Source organism: Panthera tigris, chromosome B3, assembly GCF_018350195.1.
Source record: "Panthera tigris isolate Pti1 chromosome B3, P.tigris_Pti1_mat1.1, whole genome shotgun sequence".
Lineage (NCBI taxonomy): Eukaryota > Metazoa > Chordata > Mammalia > Carnivora > Felidae > Panthera > Panthera tigris.
The window spans coordinates 17,268,568-17,289,881 of record NC_056665.1 but is presented as its reverse complement, the minus strand read 5'-3'; the positions used below and the strand labels follow the sequence as shown (position 1 = coordinate 17,289,881).

The 21,314-nt window shown below is 45.0% G+C and overlaps 1 protein-coding gene across 2 annotated transcripts in view; it reads left to right on the top strand.

Moving 5' to 3' along the window:
* IGF1R (insulin like growth factor 1 receptor) overlaps positions 1–21,314 on the top strand; it is a 299,971-nt gene that overhangs the window by 183,283 nt on the left and 95,374 nt on the right. The window lies entirely within an intron of this gene.

Sequence of the window (21,314 nt, the reverse complement as noted above, 5' to 3'; positions counted from 1 at the left end):
ACACTGAGCGTGGAGTCTACTTAATAAAAAAATAAATAAAATGGTCCCTGGGTCCTTTCATTTTGGAAGGAAAATCATTTGCCTGCTGTCATTTTATCTGTAATATTTTTTTTAAGTCATAATCCAGACTTTTTAGCATGTTATTTATCTTGCGGTTAACTCTTTTTTTTTTTCCAGGTCCCTTCTAAAAACTCAGTTGTTCGCACCAAACTTTGACACAGCCCTCCTGATTAACTTTGCCTACAGAAATCATTCCCCTTGTAGTTTTAATTGCGCGTCCGTTCTTTTCTGCCTCCTTGGACATTATTGCTGGCACGGTTGGGGTAGGGCAGGCTCTCAGGAATCCCCCACAGCCTCCTGAGTGGGGGCATTCCAGAAGGGAGTATTCAGTGAGTCCAGAGCACACGACGTGAGAGCCATTGTTGGTGCAAGACACTTGCACAAACAGTGTGTGCTTTTATCAAGCCCCACTGCCTTAAAATGCCACTGTCTGTGGTAGCAAAATAAGCTTTACATAGTGTCTTATTTCTTCTGGCATTATCTAAACCAGTGAAAAAAGTGAGTAACTTGTAACCTTTAGGAAAAAAAAAAGAGAAGATGTACTGAAGGGACCTGGCTTTACCAGTAAGTTTTTTTTTAAGTGTGTGTGTGTGTGTGTGTGTGTGTGTGTGTGTGTGTTGAAAATCAGTCTTACCATCACAGTGGAGTTATCAAGTGCATTTCTTTTTTTTTTTTTCCAAGTTTATTTATTTATTTTGAGAGATAGAGAGAGAGTGGGGGCGGGGCACAAGTGGGGAAGGGGCAGAGAGAGAGGGAGAAAGAGAATCCCAAGCAGGCTCTGCACCACCACTGCAGAGCCTGGGGCTGGAACTCACAAACTGCAAGATCATGACCTGAGCTGAAGTCAGACACTTAACCCACTGAGCCACCCAGGTGGCCGCCCCCCACCGCCGCCCCCGCGCAAGTACATTTCTACAGGCTACCAAGAAAGCCATTTCTCTAGTCTTGTCTCATGTTCAGCCTCATCACCATCTGGAAGGAGTTCGGGTTGGTAGGTCTGCCTGTTTAGCCACTCCTCTGCAGATTGAGAGCCTTCAAAAGCAGAGACACAAACAACTTGTGGAAGTCTTTGAGCAGTGCCTGTGAGGAGCAAGCTGCCGGGTTCATTCTGGTCATTTGCTGCAGGGCCAGAGTAGTGGGTGCTTCCCTTCCTTGACACATGGGGGCCACGCTGATGACAGCTCAGAGCCTGGAGCCTGCTTCGGATTCTGTGTCTCCCTCCCTCTCTGCCCCTCCCCCGGCTCACGCTCTGTCTCTCTCTCAAAAATAAACAAACATTAAAAAAAAAATTTTTTTTAAAGTTCATCTGCTCCTTGAAATGTTCTGGAAAAGGGGCTTCTCCCTGACTTCCCAGCTTACTAGCTTCTGTACTATTGGCTTCCTGAGGTTCAAGAACGTTGGCCTTTCTGTCTTCCTAAAAAGGGACGACTCCAGGCATCTTCCTTCTAGATCAACTCCTTCCTATGACTCCTTTAGAAGCAATTTTCTGTGTGTTTCATTTTGCTTTTGTTTTGTTTTTCCCGGTAGATAGGAGTAACAACATCCTGACTAGAAAGTTCCCTGTTATGATACTGAAAATGGCCTCCTTGGAAAATTCCAGAACAGACCTCTTAATCTCTATCCCTAGAGAGAGGCAGAAGCAGGTGACGTGCTTTCCTGGCAAGCCGAGCACCCACCATTTTTGAGCAACCTAAGCATAGAAATCTATGCTATGTGCATTCATTTTTTAAATTTGTTTTTACTCCTTTACATCCTTTAATAAGGGAGAGACTTCCTTATTAAAACTAATTTCACCCAGAGTAGGCTAAGAGAAAAACAATCTATTGTCCCATAGAGGTCAAGGCCGAGCTCAACAACAGGACCATTGTTCTGCTATAGTTTGGTTTGGGGGACAAGGAGAATGTTTATAAAAACAAACTTCGGAACCAGGGACAGTGAAAGGTTTTTGTTTACCTGACGCTCTAAACTTAAGGTACTCATTTCGCCTGAAGAATAATGAAATGCAGAGTTGTAATTTTAAAAAAGGTTGATGTAATTGATATGTTAACAGTCTCTGCTTGAGGTTTTTCTCTTTCCAGTTTATGGCAGCCATGTACTTATTTTTCTGAAGCCGAAATCAGAACTGTCCGTCGAAGGCAAAAACAGGCCTCAAGAAACACTGTCTTTTGGCAAAGAAAGACAAAGATCCTTGTTCCGTAGGCCAACGTGCGTGTGTGTGTGTGTGTGTGTGTGTGTGTGTGTAATGCTTTAAGGAACAATTTTGAAATGAACTCTTAGAACAAAACCCTGTTACAGAGTCCTTTTTATGGAGGTGCGCTAGGATTCGTGCAAGCATTCTCCTTTGAGCCCAAGATTTCCAAAGTTGAAACATAATCACAACATGACTCGTTCACTTTAACAGTATCTCTCTTAATCCGAGAGTAAATATTTGTAGAAAATCTGTAGAAACTCCACCGCACTCTTTTGTCTTCATGCTTTTAACAAAGGGCGGTATAGTATATAGCCTGGCGAATGGGATTTCAAGTGTTCTTTTTGTAATCAGATTGAGCATTTAATTTGGAAAGCTGCAAGTTAAATTTCTTCTTCTCATGGCAATAAGGTGTGTCCTCTGTTTGTTCACCGGCATGTGCATTCTTATGTCATTCTGGTTGCTGAAAAAGCTCTTAGCCAATCTTTCTTCCTTTAACCTGCTGTTTATTTGTGTTCAAAATGTAATCACCAGGGATAGTCTTTTTTGCATATGTTTTTTTTCTGCCTGAAAGTAAGAATACTGGCATTTCATCCGTATTAGTAAGACTCCCACCTGACGTGGCAGGATGTTTTCTTACCGCCGTAGTAGGAGTAGGGTGAACTCTAAGTGGAGTCAGACTGTCCATCAGCCTAGACTAGGGTGCCCTGTGCTGTGTGCCCGACACTGAGCATGCCCTGGAGATTACAGAAATAAATAGGACAGAGCTTTTTTTTTCCCTTGTTTTTTTTCTCTACTTCTCATTGGTTTAGGGGCTTGCCAGTTCTGGATTGCATTGAAAAGGAAATTTCATATATCCAGTGACAGTTCCAAATATTTTTAAGTCTTCCTCCACACTCGCTTTCCCTGTGTAGACAGGATACCTAGCTTTCCTTCTTTCTTAACTGGACCACAGAGAAGCAGCCCCTACAGAAGAAGGAAAAAAAAACAAAAACAAACAAACAACAACAACAAAAAAACGTATCCATGTGAGAGTTCTTTGCTAGCACTGTGTGGTCCAGAAGAAATTCACTGCTGGTTTCTTCTGAGCTTTCTTCAGGGTGGGATTGGTTTTTATTTTACCATAAGTAAGGAATAGTCTATTAAGTGAACAGTTGCTAGAGGAGAAACTACATCTAGATATAGAATTATATTCTTGTCAGCAGTACGTTTTCGTAATAGCAAGGGAGAAAAGAATTCTCACCAGCAGCCGAAACATACTAATACCGAAGAAATTCCTGTGAACTGTGTTCGCCGCTTCCTTTTGTTTGTTTGTTTCCAGAGCAGATGGGCTTGTTTGCTTTTTGCTTAAACATTAATCAAAAATCAATTTATGGCTATGTAAGTGGCATTAGATAATTCTCATTCTGACTACAGTAAATAATATCTATTTGTTCATGTTAGATAAGTCCGGGCGGCAGTGAAATGTAAAATAGAATTACATGAGATATGACATATGGCTATGTGTTTTATAAATTAATGCTTTTATGCATGTGGGAGGAGAAGTAATTTAGTTTACTGACAAAAGGAAAAGCAGAGGAAATTGCAGAGAAAGAGCAGGATAGCAAGTCTAAATAAATTTGGAAGATGAAGAGAATATGATAATTCGGTTGCATCTTTTTAACACATCATCCCGATTTGTATGTTGGGATAAGAAGCAGGAGAAAAGGTATATTCTAAGTGCTGAACACTTTTATATTCTCCAAAGGTGCTCTTATAAGTCTTCTGCTGACCAAAAAAAAAAAAAAAAAAAAAAAAAAAAAAAGTGGGGTTTAGGGTGAGGGGCATGTCAGTATAGAAGAATACATTTTTCCCAATCTTCTAGCAGACATGCCTATTTGTAAATAAGTTGCCTCAGCTAGTCACCCCTGTGCAAATATAGCTAACATTTCCTTAATATTAGAAAATGAAAAATTAAGTTTTGCTGAGTAATATATACATAACATATACACTCTATAGAGAAAGAGATACACACCCTTCATGAAATACTTAGAGAAAGTGAGAGATTATTGAAATTAGTTATTAATGCTTCCTTTTTCATAGATGTAGATCTGCTAATTGCAAGAAATCTGTTTTTAAATCAATCAATGGGAACTTTTTATTTCTTCTCTAAGATTCATTTAGCCTTGAAAAAGGCCAAAAGTTTAATGAAGCTTCTAAATGCCAATCTTTTCTTCCTTCTGTAGAAAATGTACTCCAACTATAATTACATTTGCATTGTTTAAAATATTAGTAATTCTACAGCCAGCCCTCTGAGATAAGCTGAGAAATGTCAAAGGGAAGGCTTGAGGGCATCATCAGGCCCCCTCCAGACCCTCTCCACACACCACATGCTGATTCATCAAAGGATTTCATGGGAGGGTTGTTTTTTTTCCCCCCAGCTTTATTGAGGTATAATTGACAAATGAAAATAATTGACCACCTCACCGAGGGGGGAATAACGTGATGTTTCGATATCCATATACATTGGGAAATGATCCACATTTAAGCTCATTAACATACCCAGCACCTCATTTGAAATGAAGTTACAGTGAATATTTTGGCCTAGTTAAGGATCTGCCCAGAGAAAGATCTGGGCAGTGCCCATTGCAAACTCTTCTTGTTATCTTCTATACAGAAGGGGCTCAGTAACTGAGAGTAGGGAGAGGCATAGGACATACACCTTTAATACCGTCTCCGTGTGGCTATGAACGGTACACATTCTGACTTTCCCAGGGAATTGTGCCGAGGAACTTGTTTTTCGTTTACCCTAATTCAGGATCGGGACTGGCATGATAACTGTTGAGGAGCTTTCTATGTGTGCAATTTGGAAATTGAGTCCGTCTGTCTGCCCCACCACCCTTGTATATTCTTTCTCCCTCCCCCACTTTCTCTGTCTCTCTGATTTGCAACCTTTCCTGCCAGTTAAGATGAGCGTGCGAAGCACTCTATTTGCAGTTGATTGGCAACTTACTGTTCTTCTGCAGCTGAATCATCACTTACCTCTATCAGTTTTTGAACACCTCACCTAGTGATCTTGGTGGGGAAATTACAGTGACTAATGCTCCAACTCTTGTTTGCCCATAAGTGTTCCAAAGTAGTATTTTTTAAAAGCTCTTCTAAGTTACTTTTTTCTCTCTCCTAGTAGATACAGTGAATATTAAATGTCCCCTAACTGATGAAATTTTTGTACTATAAAATTGAATTGGCAGCTTTGCAAAATAAAAATTTAGAGGTATGAGCTTGATTAAGGCTCACAATTTCACAACGTCCTTGGGTTGCCTTGCCTGGTTTTTTTTTTCTTTTTTGTATTTTTCTTTTGTTATCATGTGACTGTTACCAGTGGCTGTTTTCACTTAATCTTGGCTTTTTCTAAACGATGTGTTGCTGATTTTTCTATAGCTTCTCTGATATCAACCAAAAGAAAGAAGCTTTCTTTGATTATATATATTTTTCTCCCCACCCTCTTATTAATATCAGAGTGTGCTCTTTCAAATGACTTATAAAAATTCGAAATTACTCCAGTTCCATAAGCCGTGCATACAGAGCAGAACATGTCCGTGCGCTGACGATCCATTTGTAATTTGTGTTGTTTAGCAGCTTTAACATCCTCTGCTAATTCCTTGGTGCTTCTGCTAGCTGATAAAGTGATCGAGGCATCCCCGATGTGGTCACGCTTCCCTGGGCAGTGGCCAGTGTAAAGGCACCACAGTGCAACTTTACTAAATAATAAAGGAGGTAGGAGAGAATTTAAGGGTAATGTAGTTAAACATAATCTTTCCTTTAGTGCCTATAACGAACTACAGTGGGAGGAATTTAGGGACAGGAAACGTGAAGATGTCTGCCCCGTAGCACCACTAACCAGTGGCTGACTTTGGGCTGGCCTGTTGGCTTGGTTTCCTCGGCACCACCACAAAGTGATGCGGGAGGTGCTGTCCAGTCTCTGGCTCACACAGCCCAGGTTTCTCTTCTCCCCGCGTGGAGAAGAAGGTGACTGCTGGACTCAGGGACGCACTCCAGCCAGGGTCGCCCTGCTTCTCTTACGCGGCCTCAACACAATGCTGGAAAGCCACCGGAGAACCCTCCCTTGTGCCCCCCACCCAAGATTAATTTTACCGGTTTAATCAGTCAGTGCGACCAGGGGAAATGGCACAAACATTTTCTCAGGAGATGTTTAAACAAATTTGTGAATGCTCTGTTATTGGCTTGGCATAAACAAAGAACAGCCTTGACCCAGGGACATGGTACTAGGCTCCCAATTATTATATCTGCTCCAAAGACAAAGACACAACAGGCCGTTGTTTACAGGGAGGTATCTAAGTGTAGGTACAGAAGCACCCGGGGTGCCATGCCAGCTGCAAACTGCATCAGCACCATGACTCTGCTGATGAACTAAGAGTGTTGGACGGTGCACCAGCAGGAAAAGAAAGGCTCTGGAACCCAAAAGACCTGCCTGCATTTGAATCTGAGTTCTCCCACGTATTTGCATCAGGCACTCCTTGTCTATAAAATGGAAATGATCATACCTGCTGCCTCAGGTGGACGGGAGGACAAATTAAGCCAGACAAACTAATGTAACTGCCCAGCCTTCAGTAAATGCTTACATACAGCCATAGATTTGTGATTTGAGGCCTTTCTACTTCCGGTTCCAGAATTGTCTGGTCCTGCATTATGGGGGGATTTTTATTTCCTCCCTTTCTCCCAACATTTCCTTTTTTTTTTTTTTTTTTTTCTTTTTCTTTTAAGTAGGCTCCATGTCTAGCACAGAACCCAATACAGGACTTGAACTCACAACCCTGAGATCAAGACCTGAGCTGAGATCAAAGGGCAGACACTTAGCCCAGTGAGCCACCCTAACGCCCCTCTCACATTTCCTAAGCACTGTCATTGCAGGTTGGGTTTTCCTGCAGACTTGAAGGTGAAGTTACGAATGTATAAGATTTACCTAAAGAGCAACATTTGCACAAGGGACAGGGGAGGAGGAGACGATGGATGTGGGCTGGAGGTGAGGGGGCACCTGACCAGGATTCTGATCTGACAAAAGTTTTACCAGCCCTTAAGGAGCTCCGAGCAAAGGGGGTCCATTTGAGGAGTCCCTTGTTGGATGGATATAACTAGGTCCCTAGGACCATTGCCATGCTCAGGGGCTGCCCTAAGAAGAGTGTGACCTTGGCCAAAAGCTGAAGTGGACCCTAGGAGAGCCAGCAGCTGGAGGCTGTCAGCTAGTGACACTGTGCAGCTGGACGGTGAGTCCTGTCTGAGAGGGGAGCCAAGCCATGCATCTGTCTCTGTGCCCATACGGCTCTGATGTTTAAAGTTGGGATCTCTAGATTAGAAAACTGTGTGTTTTGAGTGAGAGTTTGGTTATTCTTTTTTTAATTTTTTTATTACATTTATTTATTTTTGAGGAATAGTGAGACAGAGCGTGAGCCGGGGAGAGGCAGAGATAGAAGGAGACACAGAATCACAAGCAGGCTCCAGGCTGTGAGCTGTCAGCACAGAGCTGGAAGCAGGGCTCCAACTCACGAACCATGAGATCATGACCTGAGCCAAAGTCTGACACTGAACCGACTGAGCCACCCAGGCGCCCTGAGAATTTGGTTATTCTTAGAGGGATGCCTCTTTAAAACATATGGTGATGGGAAAGGAAGCAATTTCTTGACTTGTAAATACCACCTTGAGTAATCACCTCATGAGAGGTTGAGTCCATTACCCACAGTTTACCTGTTCTTACTCAAGTGCCAATCTCCTTGGAGTTTACCTGGTTTCCATATATGCACTGCTAATATATGACAATATAGCTAAGATATTACCATCCTCTGTAGGCCTTTAGGAAGGCATGAAATCAGCTATTCATGATTGTTAGATCAGTCGTTAATTTTTTTTCTGTTTATTTTCCCTAGCCCCTCTAAATCTATTGGGTCTAAAGCTTAAGGAATACCATCTTCTCTTTGGCCGAGTCCTGCCTTAGCCACTCCAACAGTATGCCCCACACCGTTTGATTTGCTTATTTTGTGAATGCCAACTCAAAATGGGTCATTTAGATGGTTGATTAGGAACCTCTCCTCTATTTATTGTTGAGAATATTCAACCTTTGATTTCTTTTTCCATCCCATTGTATTTTTCTAAAGGCACAGAATAGAATTTCCTCTGCTAGAAACAACGTAAACAGTTTAGCCATAACACAATCCTACAATATGCAAGTAACTTGTTAGAAGATATTATAGAAGAAAAGACTCTATTTCCAATGAAAACAAAAAGAGAAAATACCTAAGGATTAACAAGAAAACTTTACTGGGGTGCCTGGGTGGCTCAGTTGGTTAAGCGTCAGCTCAGGTCATGATCTCACAGTTCATGAGTTCAAGCCCCGTGTCGGGCTCTGTGCTAACAGCTCAGAGCCTGGAGCCTGCTTCACATTCTTTTTTTTTTTTTTTTTTAAATGTTTATTTGTTATTGAGAGACAGACAGAACATGAGCATGGGAGGGGCAGAGAGGGGGAGACACAGAATCCGAAGCAGGCTCCAGGCTCTGAGATGTTAGCACAGAGCTGGACGTGGGCCCTGAACTCACAAACAGCAAGATCATGACCTGAGCCGTAGTCAGAGGCTCAATGGAGTGAGCCACCTAGGCGCCTGGCCTACTTCAGATTCTGTGTCTCCCTCTCTCTCCGCCCCTCCCCCACTCACTCTCTGTCTCTCCTCTCTCTCTCTCTCTCGAAAATAAATAAACACTTAAAAAAAAAACAACAGAAAACTTAATGCTATTAAACAATACAAAAGACAACTTGAGTAAATGGAACGACATACCATATTATTAGATGGGAATAATCAACATTATCAAGATGTCAGTTCTTCATGAGTTAATTTATAAATTTACTGTGATCCAAATACCAACAGGGTTTTCTTTTTTTCTAATTAGACTAATTCTAAAGCTGTCATGAAAAAAACAAGATAGCTAAGAAAACTGTAGAAGAACAGTGGGGAGCCCTTGCCTTATCAGATATTAAAATAGTCCGTAGAGTCTTAATTAAAACATGGAGGTGCTGGTGCATGAAGAGACAGGCCAGTGGAACAGAATCGACAGTCCAAATATAGACAGAAGTGCATATGGAAATTTAGTGTTTGATAAAGGTAGCCTCTGAAATCATTTGGATAAAGATGAATGCTTCACTTACTGGCACTGGGGCTTGGGTGACCATTTGGGAAAGAAATCAAGTTGGGTCCATCCATCATACCATACGCCATCATTCCAAATAGATCCAAGGTAAAAATATAAACAACAAAACGATAAAAGTCCTAAAAGAACACGGGGGAATTCTTTATAACCCTGGGGTGGGGAAGGCCTTTTTAGTTGCAATACATAATCCAGAAGCCAGAAAAGAGAATATCCATAAGCATGACTTTTTTTAAAAAAGCAAAAACAAAAAAAATCTGCATAGCCAGAAACCATAAGCAAAGACAAATGCCAAGCTGGGAAAGATACATGCAGCTTCTATCACTGACAAAAAACTAATCTTCATACTTAAAACACACACACACACACACACACACACACACACACCCTTTGACTCAGCAACTTTGGAGAAGACATTTACCCAACAGATATACTTGCACACATGCAAACGGACAATTATGCAAAATTATTCATTATAGCACTGTTTGATATGGCAAAAGATGAGAAATAACCCAAATATTCATCAATAAGGAAATAGATACCTGAGTTAGGACAATGGCTCCCAAACTTATGTGCTCACTAGAATCACTTGAGGATTTATTTATTTGTTTGTCTGTTTGTTTATTTATTTATTTAAATCTCAAAGTTCAGGTCACACCTCAGACCAGTGAAATCAGGCTCTGGAAGGTGGGATACAGATTTCTTTCTCTTTTTCTTTCTTTCTTTTTTTAATGTTTATTTATTTTTGAGAGAGACAGAGACAGAGTGTGAGCGAGGCAGGGGCAGAGATAAAGGGAGACAGAATCCAGAGTAGGCTCTAGGCTCTGAGCAAGCTGTCAGCACAGAGCCTGATGCGGGGCTCAAACCCACAAACCGCGAGATCATGACCTGAGCCGAAGTCACATGCTTAACCAACTGAGCCACCCAGGTGCCCCTTTCTTTGTCTTTTTAAAATTCCCCAAGTAATTCCAATGTACAGATAAGTTTGGGAACCACTAAATTAAGGTTTATCCATCCAGTGGAATATTATTTAGGTGCTAAAAATAGAGATCTCCATGGTATAGTAAATGAATAAAATAACACGCAGAACAGTGTGTATGAAGGTCATTATCTGTGTAAAAAGAGAGAAATAATAATACTGGCATTGGGCAAATGCTGAAAGCAAAGACCCCTGAGAAGGATGATTCTGTGTTGGGTCTCATAGATACATTTTTGTTTTCATTTCTGAGCCATGTAGTTATTACCTGTACCAAAAAATTGGAATTGAGAAGTAAGTACCTATGATAAGAGGCTCAAAGCAGGGCTGGTTTTTACTATCGAAAGTACTAAGTTTGTCAGTAATGATGTACCCTTTCCCACCATTAATCTTCATCCATTTGGGAGTATATACAGGATGACGCACATAACATGTTCTACTGGGTACAAACAGGGACCGTGAGTTTCAGCTGTGGAACCCTGGGATTCTCAGAGCACCCGAAACTCTTTGGGCCGAGTGAGGCCACAGAGCTTAGTCCTGTCCATCTCTTTTTGGTTTACCCAAGTGTCAGCCTTAGGGTATTTACTGAAACATGCCCTCCCAAAAAGCTTGGCTTCTGTCTGCCAGGATACCTTGCTGGGTGATGTGTTCTCTGTTGTCCCTTATCGTGCCCAAAGTTAGTTTGGAACTTCCGGTATGGGCCAGGCATTCCTCTAGGTGTGCTGAAGATACAGTGAGTACAGCAGATGAAAAGTTCCTGTCCTTATTGGAGCTTGCATGCCAGGGACGGGAGAAGACAGGCTACAAAGCCAACAATTGGATAATCAGATAAGAAGGATGATAGTTAAATCTCATGAAGAAAATTAAACAGATCTGTGTGATAGTGGTCAGCAGGTGGGCACGGTGGGGCGACATCTGAGCTGTGACCTAAATGTTGAGAAGCAGCCAGCCACTCGCAGACATAAAGGAGCCTTCTGGAAGAAAGAGCAGGGAGAGGGACCCTGCCAGAAACACTGCCCATGGCCGTCTGGAGATCAGAATGTATTGGTTTGGTAGATACCTGGGAGCACCACTTTGTGAATCTGCCTTTCTGCCCCGGTTCTTCCAGCAAATCTTGCCAGAGAGAGGCACTAGAGAGAGGAGAGGGTGCACCGGAGGGTCTGTGGAATGCTCTACAGGGAGTGGGGTGCTTGTGGAAGGCCTGCCCAAGGTAGGAAGTGATGTTTAGGCAGAATAGGAATTTGCAGAGTCGAAAAGGCAGAAAAGGATCAAACTGGCCAAGGAAACAGCATGAGCTGAGAGCAGCTGTGTCTGAGGAAAGGACCTCTGAGAGATGTGTAGGGGCAGAGCTGCAGGGACTCCTGATCTCCGGGCTTCGGCGGGGGGGGGGGGGGGGGGAACACATTAGCAAGGAGCCAGTGGTGGGAGAGCATGAGGAACTGACTGGGGACAAGGGGAGAATGAGGACGGCTTGCAAATGTTGGGCAAGACTGGAGTGTGCTTATGGTGGGCGTGTATCTCCAGGAGGTGCACAGATCAAAATATGACCCAGATTGCCCTTGCCTTCAGGACGCGCGGGGTCTGCCAAGGTGGACTGGAAGCTCTGACAGTGGCACTGACAGAAAGGCGACCGATTTCCAAGCAGTTCCGCAGGGCCAGGGAAAGCGATGGAGAACAGTGGCCTCTCCCGGGCAGGCAGGGGTAAGGCCTAGAAAGCAGAAGGCACAGTCCGAGGGAAGGGTGTGTGTGGCTGGCTCAGGGATCTGTGACAGGAACAGAGTGGCTGGAGGGAGGGGTGCTTGAAAGGAAGGCTGCTGCATGCCTAGGCGCTGGGGCCAGGCTGGAAGGGCCAAAGGGGGCTAACTCCATTCTGCAGGCTTTTTACGGGTGGGTGTGGTGACTGGAGGGGCTGAGAGGTTTCCTTAGGAGTGCTTGGAGTGAGGCTTGGTTGGAGCAGGCAGACACCACAGCCTGGTGGAGAGTGTGCGCTTTGGGGGTGATGAAGAGGACCCCCCCCCAAGGTGGCCAGTTTACCCTAAGCTCTGTCCTGCAGGGAGTCTTTTGTACCTTTTTTTTTGTTTTAAACTTGGACCATCTGGCCACCAGTGAGAGCCTAGCTTATCATCAGTGTAGATTCAGTGGGGAAACAAGTGAAGTGGAGATCCCTCCTGGGTCCAGCTTCCTGGTCCCCTTCTCTGGCCTCCCCTGCCCTCCATCAGCACAGGGAGGGGCCTCTCTGGAATCTCTCCTTTGGAGGTTCTGTAGACCTCTGAGGTGATTATGCACCTCCCGGGGCAGCCCCAGGAGCCGCCTCACTCGAGAGCAGAGCCTCCATGCTGGAAGCTGCGCATTTTCTCGCTAGGGTCCTGAAAACCGGGAGGCCAGAATGAGGAATGGATTGTGATTCAAGTCAAACCAGAGGCGGAATTACCTTCGACTGCAGTATCCTGGGTGAACTACACCCTCTATGGAAAATGCGAGTTAACCGTTTATTTCTTGGCAAGTGAGCTTAATGCCATCGTCTCAAGTTTTCTTTTTATATATGCTGCGGAACACAGGCACCTCCGAGTGAGATCACAGCTTGAGAAACTTGGGATGAATCGGTCTAACAGGGCATCTGATTCACCTCTGTGCCATTAACAGCGTATCGTGTAAGGAAACAGTTTTTAGTACAGGTATTGAAATCAACTTCAGAAAAGCCAGAACTAGAAACTGAAGGTGGAGGAGGGGTGCAGCTGGCAGGAAGGAGGGTCCACTGCATTGGCTCTCACTCCCTTTGGAGAGTTTTTAAACCCAAAGAAGAAGAGGAGTAAGAATCGTGGCAACAAAACCTTTACGGTTTTGCACAGAACAAAAATGATGTGAAGCTGCAAGTCAGCAGATCTCGCCCAGGGGCTCTAAAGGACGCCCACTCGCGTTTGCTTTACTGGGCAGCTCCTCATCGCCTCCCCGCTGCGGGTTCCTTTTGTCTCGGGTGCTGCCCCCCAGCTCCGGGGCGAGGGCCAGCGAGCTGGCATCCTGCGCCCTCCCCGTCGCGGTGGACCAAGGTTGTTTACTACTTTCTACTCCGAGTAGCACGCCAATCACGAGGGCCCGCCCTCCCCGCCGCCCAATCAGCTCGTTGGGAAAGTCCACCTTTCTGCGGGGCCCAGGCAGCGACTGGCTGGAGCAGCTGTCAGTCAAGCGGGCATCCCGCAAGGATGCAGCAGGAGTATTAGGGACGCGATCACCAGAGCGGAGGAGGAGTAACCTTCCCCATAAACAAGCTGTGGGGCCCCCCCAATAAAGCGGGGGGTGGGGGCTTCGAAGCACTACCCAGCCCTGGGGCCCCGCTGGAGCGGAGCGGGCTGAGCGCAGAGTCGGGGAATCCCTCCCCCCCCCCCTCCCTCTGCCTCCCGCCCGCCGCCGCTGCAGTTGTAAACACGTTTCCCTCCATGTCTGTTTTCCCTTCTCTCTAACAGTGGCCATTACAGGCTGCTGTTTACCAAAATCCCGTAGGGCAGAAGCATCTTCCCGGCCCCCGTGCTCCATTGCCATCTCCTCCCTGCCCTTATTCTGGCCTTTTTCTTTTCCACCCTCTGGTCCGGAGAGTAAAGGAAGCTGGGTTGTGATCAGTCTTGTTTTCCTTTTATTCTTGCCCATGTGGGACAAGTCATGCTTTGTCAACATGCACCATTTTCTGCGGAGATCCTGCTTCCTTTTTAAATTGCATGCAAGGGCTAGATGGATTTTGGTTAGGAACGCTGCAGCCCAGGCAGGCGCTGCTCTGGAAGGACTGGGTGGGTTTTTTTGTTGTTGCTGCTGCTTTTGGACACATGGAATGCTCTTTTAATTCTGCCTTTTCTTCCAAGATGGGTCTTGAATCCTTTACTGACGGGTAGATTTGAGATAGGTACACCCCACCCCTCAAAAAAGGGACAGCATTGTGTTGAACTGTTTTTGTACCTTCTTCTGTGATCTGAATCAGGTTTCCCATTTCCAGCTGCACAATGTGGTTGTATTCAGTGTGATAGGGGCGTAGTGGACATGAATTATTTGCGACAGGGCTGCCTGGAAGATGCGGAGCGGAGTTTGCGTGGCCTGGAGCAGCTCCAGTGTCTGAGGCTCCTCTGTTCTGTTACACAGGCTCCAGGCAGGAAGCGCAGTCAAAATGGCAAAATACAGCATGTGGCATTCGGTTCAAAAATGCCCATTCTAGGAGCTGCTATTCCATATAACATCCAGTCTGATTTAGCTTTTCTTTTTAAAGGAAAGGAAAAGTTATCTATGAAGGTGGCTGGTTTGGGATATTCTCTGATAAGCCTTGTTCAACAAAAAAGCGATTTTGAGGTTCTGGTTTGCTGAGTGGAGGTTAGGCCTCCTTCGTGTTCTGAATCACAGCCACAGAGAGAGAAAGCATTGGGTTTTGGATTATAGGAATTGTAGCAACATACTCTCGAGCTGCAGCCATGGGGGAAGAATGGAGTCTGGGGCCCATCTCAGCCTTGCAGCCTGTGTACTTTTTCAGTCTTGGGCATTAGAGGTGCTTCCAGGGAAGGAAAAGGGTTGAAAAGATACATTGCAAGTATAAATGTAAGGAATGGCACGTGGTGGCCAGGATTTGCAAGAGCACCTTCCAGACCTACTTAAGCCCCAGGAAACATGTCCTATTTCAAATTAGCCACCACATCTGATTTGGATTTCTCTCTCTCGCTCTCTCTCCCCCTCTCTCTCCCCCCTCCCTCTCCCCCCTCCCCCTCTCTCTCCCCCCCTCCCCCTCTCTCTCCCCCCTCCCCCTCTCTCTCCCCCTCTCCTCTCTCCTTTTCCTCCTCCAGTCATCCATTTGTACTCTTTGACCTGCTAGGAGTATTTTTCCAAGATGATCAAGTTTATGTATATCCTTGTGTTTTTGTTAGAATGGGTTCAACTGTCACTTCATGATTTGACAGAAAGAGCTTCTGTGAGTCAAAGGGTGAGGGCAGGTGAGGGAGAGGGCCAGAGCTGGGCAGCGTTCGGCCTCAGGGCCATGACGTTCCTGGCAGCATCATCACAGCACCTTGTGAGCTACCAACTTAGCAACTGATTGAAGGCAGAAAGCCGCCGCGGGTGCCGTGGGGATGTCTGCTCTGGCTCCGAGCCCCCATTAGCTCAGCTGGGCAATTTCACATCTGTGAGCCTCAGTGTCCCCCTGCACGAGCTGGGAATAGCGTGTCTGTGCCATCCTGTAAGGACCAAAGGAAATACCTTAAGAAGTACGCCTGCCTCTCTGCTTGGCCCCGGAGGTCCCCAAGGTCCTGGCTCCCCCACCCCCTCCGGTAAATCATCTCCTGGTTCTTTCCTCTGTGGCCCCTCACGTGAGCCTCCTGCTTTTCAGCGTGGCCCAGCAAGCTCATCTTTTGCTGGGTTTTTGCGTCACCTGCTCTTTTCTGGCCAGGTCAGCCTGTTCATTTTTCCATGCCAACAAGCCTCTACGTGCCAGTAAGTCACGTCTGAATAACCAAAGCATGTTTCCCTGCTGGAGAATGCCAGGGCAGGCCGGTCTGGGAGCCAAGTGGCTTTCTCGAGTTCAAATAAGCAGGGGAAGCAGAAGGGCCCTGGTCGTTCAGCTCCTCAGTGACTTGAGACTCGTTTTGAATCACCTGGGGAATCTCCTGAAATCCTGCTTTAATGCCCACCCCAGTGTCAGGTTCCCCCTTTCTTTCCCACATGACTGGGCTTTGAGCCCTCTGTCCTTTAGCCTGGCTTTGCCTCCAGGCCCCCAACCCCGACAAGTGCCTGTCTGCCACCCGCCAGAGTGCTCAGTGCTCCTGTGACCACAGCACCCGTGGACTTACTTCCCTGGCCTCCCCAGTTCCAAATGGCTCCATCTTCTAGAACCAACTTCACACTGTCCCTCATGAAGCTACCCCCACTGCACTCGTTCCTCACCTTCTTTTCTTGTGAGTCATGTTCTCCCCCACTTAATGGGACATGGATGCATTCTTGTGGTGTCCTCGTCGATCTCATGTTCACCTTTTACTTTCCAGGTGTCTCCCAGTCCCGGGGAGAGGCACTATTATATAATGGTGCTCTGGGCTGTTGAGCCAGACACACTGGCACCTCCAACACATGACTGACCCTCTGAGCCTGTCTTTCCTCATCTGTAGAAGGGGGTGATAATGCCTTTCCCGTGGGGGAGCCATGAGGATTAACTGTGCTTGGCACTGAGTTCGCGCCTAGTAGGCACTTAGTAAGTGTGAGTTCTCATAAGCGTTGTTGTTCTTTGTTTTTATCAGCCATAGATAGACATTTCACCAACTTTACAGGGCCAGTGAGAGATTAACTGAGAATTATGCACAATCACTTATTAGCGAATCCCATTAATGTTCATTTATCTTACTTCTGTCAGGACAGGCACCTTTTGTTATACTTCCGTTCTTTTGTGTCCCATCCGGCAAACCCTCAGTAAATACCTCTTTTAAAAAATTGCTCTTTGTGTGTGTAAATTTCAGAACTTGCTCCTTTATCAATAGTGATTTTTTATGAAAATGAATGCTTCTAGGTCAGACTTCTAGAACTTCCGCCTTGAGGGAATTGGGGCCAAACAAGAAAATCTGAGCCCCTGAGTTGTGTGACCAACACCTGGGGCCTGATGGATCCCGACTGATTCATAATCAAGTGTGTTTTTAAAATAACAGGGTTATTGGGTAGGAGTTCAGAGCAGTGAGAAAAATGATAACATTTGACGTACGGCCAGCTCCTTCCAATGCCGTGCAGCTGGTCGGCCTGCAGAAGCAAGCTGGCCCCTGATGCAGGATGGCCACAGAGGCCAAAGCATGAAGCTGCCGTATAGGGGGCAGGGTCACTGTGATACCCCACTGTCACCATGGGTGAGACATGGGGTGTGCCCAGCTCTGCCCCCCTTCCTGTGACCCCAGGCGTGGGTACCCTTGAACCATTAGGACTGTTAAGCTTTTTTTCAGCAAACATTTGCGGATGCCTACAGGGCAGATGCTCTGCTAAACTCTGGGGGTGCAAAGATACAGAGCCATTCCCTTCCTTGAAAGAGTGCCCCGGGACCACTGTAGATTTCCCGACCCAAGCAGGAATTGTACAAGCAGGCATTATGACGGGCATGATCCATTTTCGTCACCTGGGGAGGCTTTCCAACTAGATGTCTATACCTTTGTGACCTTGGACAGGTCCCTTAATTTCCCTCAGCCTTGATTCCCTCCTCCTCGCAGCATAGAAGGTATCAGAGTGAGGGGCAGATGAGAACGCATATGTGAACTGCTTCGTGCTATGCCTTTTGCTGTGCCTTTTAGAAGGAGCCATTGCTGAGTATGGAAAATATTGAACCGTAGCACGCATGCTTGCATGAATCAGTCTGCTGAGTTATTTTAAGTTTGCATCTGAAAATAAAGGGTGGATTGCTGTCCAAATATAAAAGAATTGGATCCAGGCTCTAAAAGGATGTTTGCTGTTCTTTAGCAAAATACCATTCTTCTTAAGTTTCATTCAATCATTCCACAAAAATCTGAGCATCTGTTTTGTCCCAGGCACTGTGCTTGTAATGGGTGTACAACAGCAAACAGAACACTTGCTTTCTGCTCAGCTCGGGCTGACACTTGGACAGGGAATGTAGACGTTAAATAAATAGAAGTATGATGATGGCCATATAGGGGGAAGCCTGCTGTGTGTTTTAATATTTAACACCTGCTATGTGCGTTAATATTTAAATGTATCTTGGGAAGGTCTTTCCAACTAAAAATAATGATTTGTCCATTTGCCTGCAAATACCTCCTTTCTCTATAGGCAGTAGGCTGTTCATTTTTTGAGTGAGAGGTTCTGTTATTTGGGAAGAGAGCAGTTTTATAATTGAAACTAGGCTGGAGATGATTCAGAGGAGAGACTATATGTTGGGTTTTCCTTGGCTTGTGTGTTGAAGTGGCTTAGGGAAAGTGGTTATGTGCCAGTGGACAAGGGTTTAAAGAAGCCACCCCAAATTCAGGTAAACCATGTTGTGTATGTCGTTGAAAATAAATGTAAATACCCAAAGCTCACACCTCTGTTCTTCATCTAGACCAGAGCTGTCCTGTAGAATTTTATGTGATGATTCAGATGTTTTAGATCTTACCTGTCCGGTAAGGTCGCTGCTTAGCCACGTGTGGCAATAGAGCACCCCAAATGTGGCTAGTGGGACCGAGAGATGAATTTCAGATTTTATTTAATTTTTAATTAGTTTAAATATTTGAATAGCCGCTTGTGGCTTGTGGCCACTAGACGCTACAGATCCAGACAGAAGATTAACTGACGAAACTCTTTCCTCCTGAAGTATGTATTTATTTTGATTAAGGGTAACTAAGACCTGTACATTTCATTTTTCCCGTCATATTTACGGCAAATAAAGGGGGCATGCACATTTTTAAAAATGCGACACAATCAGTTAGACCAGCTGCCTAATTGCACACATTTTCTGGGCTGTGAGCCTTAATGACCTAAATACTCCTAATAACCTAGGAACTATAAAACAAGCAAGTCATATTCTATAACTGAATACCAGTGGGTTTCTTGGCTGAGAGAAAGCAGTCAAGGTCTTTGGGGTTCTATCAAGTGGCTGTTGATGCATGGACATTCAAAAGCTTTTGTGAAAATAAGGTAGATTTTAGAAATTTTGAAACCAAATTGAAACTCTCATTCAGGTTTAAAATTTTATTGGAGTTTATTTTCATTTCTTCTTTTGGTTCATCTGTGGGGTTTTTGTTCCCCCTGCTTTGTTGTTTTCATCAGGTTGGGAGAATAAAGCCTGGCTGGTCAGTTTCAATTTTATTTAAATTCATTTTGTCTTCATTCCTTCTAATCTAGCACAGTCCTGTGTTATATTGAGATCAGAGTGCTTCGGGGAAATGTTGAAATATAAAAACATTTTCATGAAAACATTTCCACTTACATTTAATTTTTCTTCTCAATACAAAAATATTTCCAACTTAATCCTTCCTCTCCCCTCTTGAAATGAATTGCATGCTTTAGAAATAACATCAATCCACCCAAGTACGCAAGGACGATCTCAGCCATTGAATGGAGATATAAAGGCTCAGAGCATGGTGGGGTTCAGAGGCAGAGACTGCCTTTCAGGATGCTGATAAACATGGGCGAGGCCCTCAGAGGGCCCTCGGTTCCCCACACACCAGCGCAGCAAACCAGTGCAGCACTTAGGTCTGGGCCTGCCATGGAGAAATCTCTCACTCCATCTTAACCCATCAGCATCGTAGAGCTTATTTTGAATAACTCGTGAGTGTCTGCCAAAGCACTCGATGTTGAAACTTCCTCTTTCTAAACCCCATCTGACATCTGGGACCAGCTATGCCAGAAGGTGTTTGAACACGCCATGGAGTGGCTCACCCGTTTCTTAAGGAAAAAATGGCAAGCAAGCCCCTCTCAAGGGCAGACTCCTGCCTTCCTTCTGCCCTTTTATTTTGTTGTTGTTCCTTGGTAACCTCAAGCTTACTAGGAAGCCCAGCCTTAGGGGAAGGTGAGCCTCTCTTCCAAGGAAAAAGCAGCCGCTCATGTCCAACCTAGAAGCACCTCCAGTGTGAGCTACCCTGTGCTATCATTCCAGTCTGCAAAGTGCAGGGATATGGAGGCTGTGTGAAAATTTAGTGCATTCACCTGCATTGTAACGAGCGATGTACTGAGAGCTTACTCTACAACTGCTCAGGCACATTTCATTTAGTTTTTACAATAGCCAGTGGGGTGGATTCTCCTGACATTGTTTTACTGTTAAGCAAGTAGAGGCCTGGAAAAAATCAGTTGTCCATTGTCACACACACCTGGTAGGTAGAAGAGACTGGATTTGAACCAAGACATGCCCAATTTTAAAATGTATGCTTTCCTGGGGCGCCTGGGTGGCTCAGTCGGTTGAGCGTCCGACTTCGGCTCAGGTCATGATCTCACAGTCTGTGGGTTCGAGCCCCGTGTTGGGCTCTGTGCTGACAGCTCAGAGCCTGGAGCCTGCTTTGGATTCTGTGTCCCCCTTTCTCTCTGCCCCTCCCCTGCTCATGCTCTGTCTCTCTCTGTCTCAAAAATAAATAAACACATTTAAAAAAATGTTTAAATATATGCTTTCCTTTGCTGTACTCCGTCTGTAGGCTTTGCACCCAGAAGAGCAAATTTTTGGTTACATGTTTTCTCCCAAGAAAGAGCTCATGAAAACAAAGATTTCCAGTTTTTAAGGTTTGCCCTCAAGAGGGGAAAGAAATTTGTGGGTTCCTAAAACAATAAGAAAATGAAAAGTCATTTTATTGTGTCTGGGTTTTCTGATGAAGTTGTGGCTTTTGTAATCAGGTAGATTTTTCAAACAATATCAAGATCTCTAAGGTTTTTCCTTAAATGAATATACACATCCCATTCTTACATGCGTTGATTAACCATAAAGTGATTCAGCTATAGGGTGTTATAGCCTAAATATAAGAATGTAGGAGTGTCAGAATTAATTTCCTCAACAAGGAGAAAGAGTCGGCAAATTCAGGAAGTGTAGTTCCGCGGTCCTTTCATATTGTTACATTTTTGTGCAGGCAAAGTCGCATGCCTTGGTCATGGGTACTCATTCTTCAGGTGTTGACTACTCCCTGATTCCTAACTGTTTGATCAAAGCCTCGGGCCAATTTCGTTTGCTCAGATCCAAAACCAGGTTAAAACTTCTTTCAGACCCAGTTCCTAGCACTGACCACAAAAGTCCAAACACTGGTGCAGGCTCTCCAGGTAGACCTATGGGTCCTGAGCAAGTGAGACTGTGAACTCCATTGACAGCAGGAACCTTGCCTCTCAGAGCCATTTCTCCAATGTGCTCAATCAACAGTCTGTCCAATGAAAGCATGAAGAGACAGGGAAGTACCATCAAAGCCATAGGGATAGCCGAGACTACCACACCAGCTTTCGTAC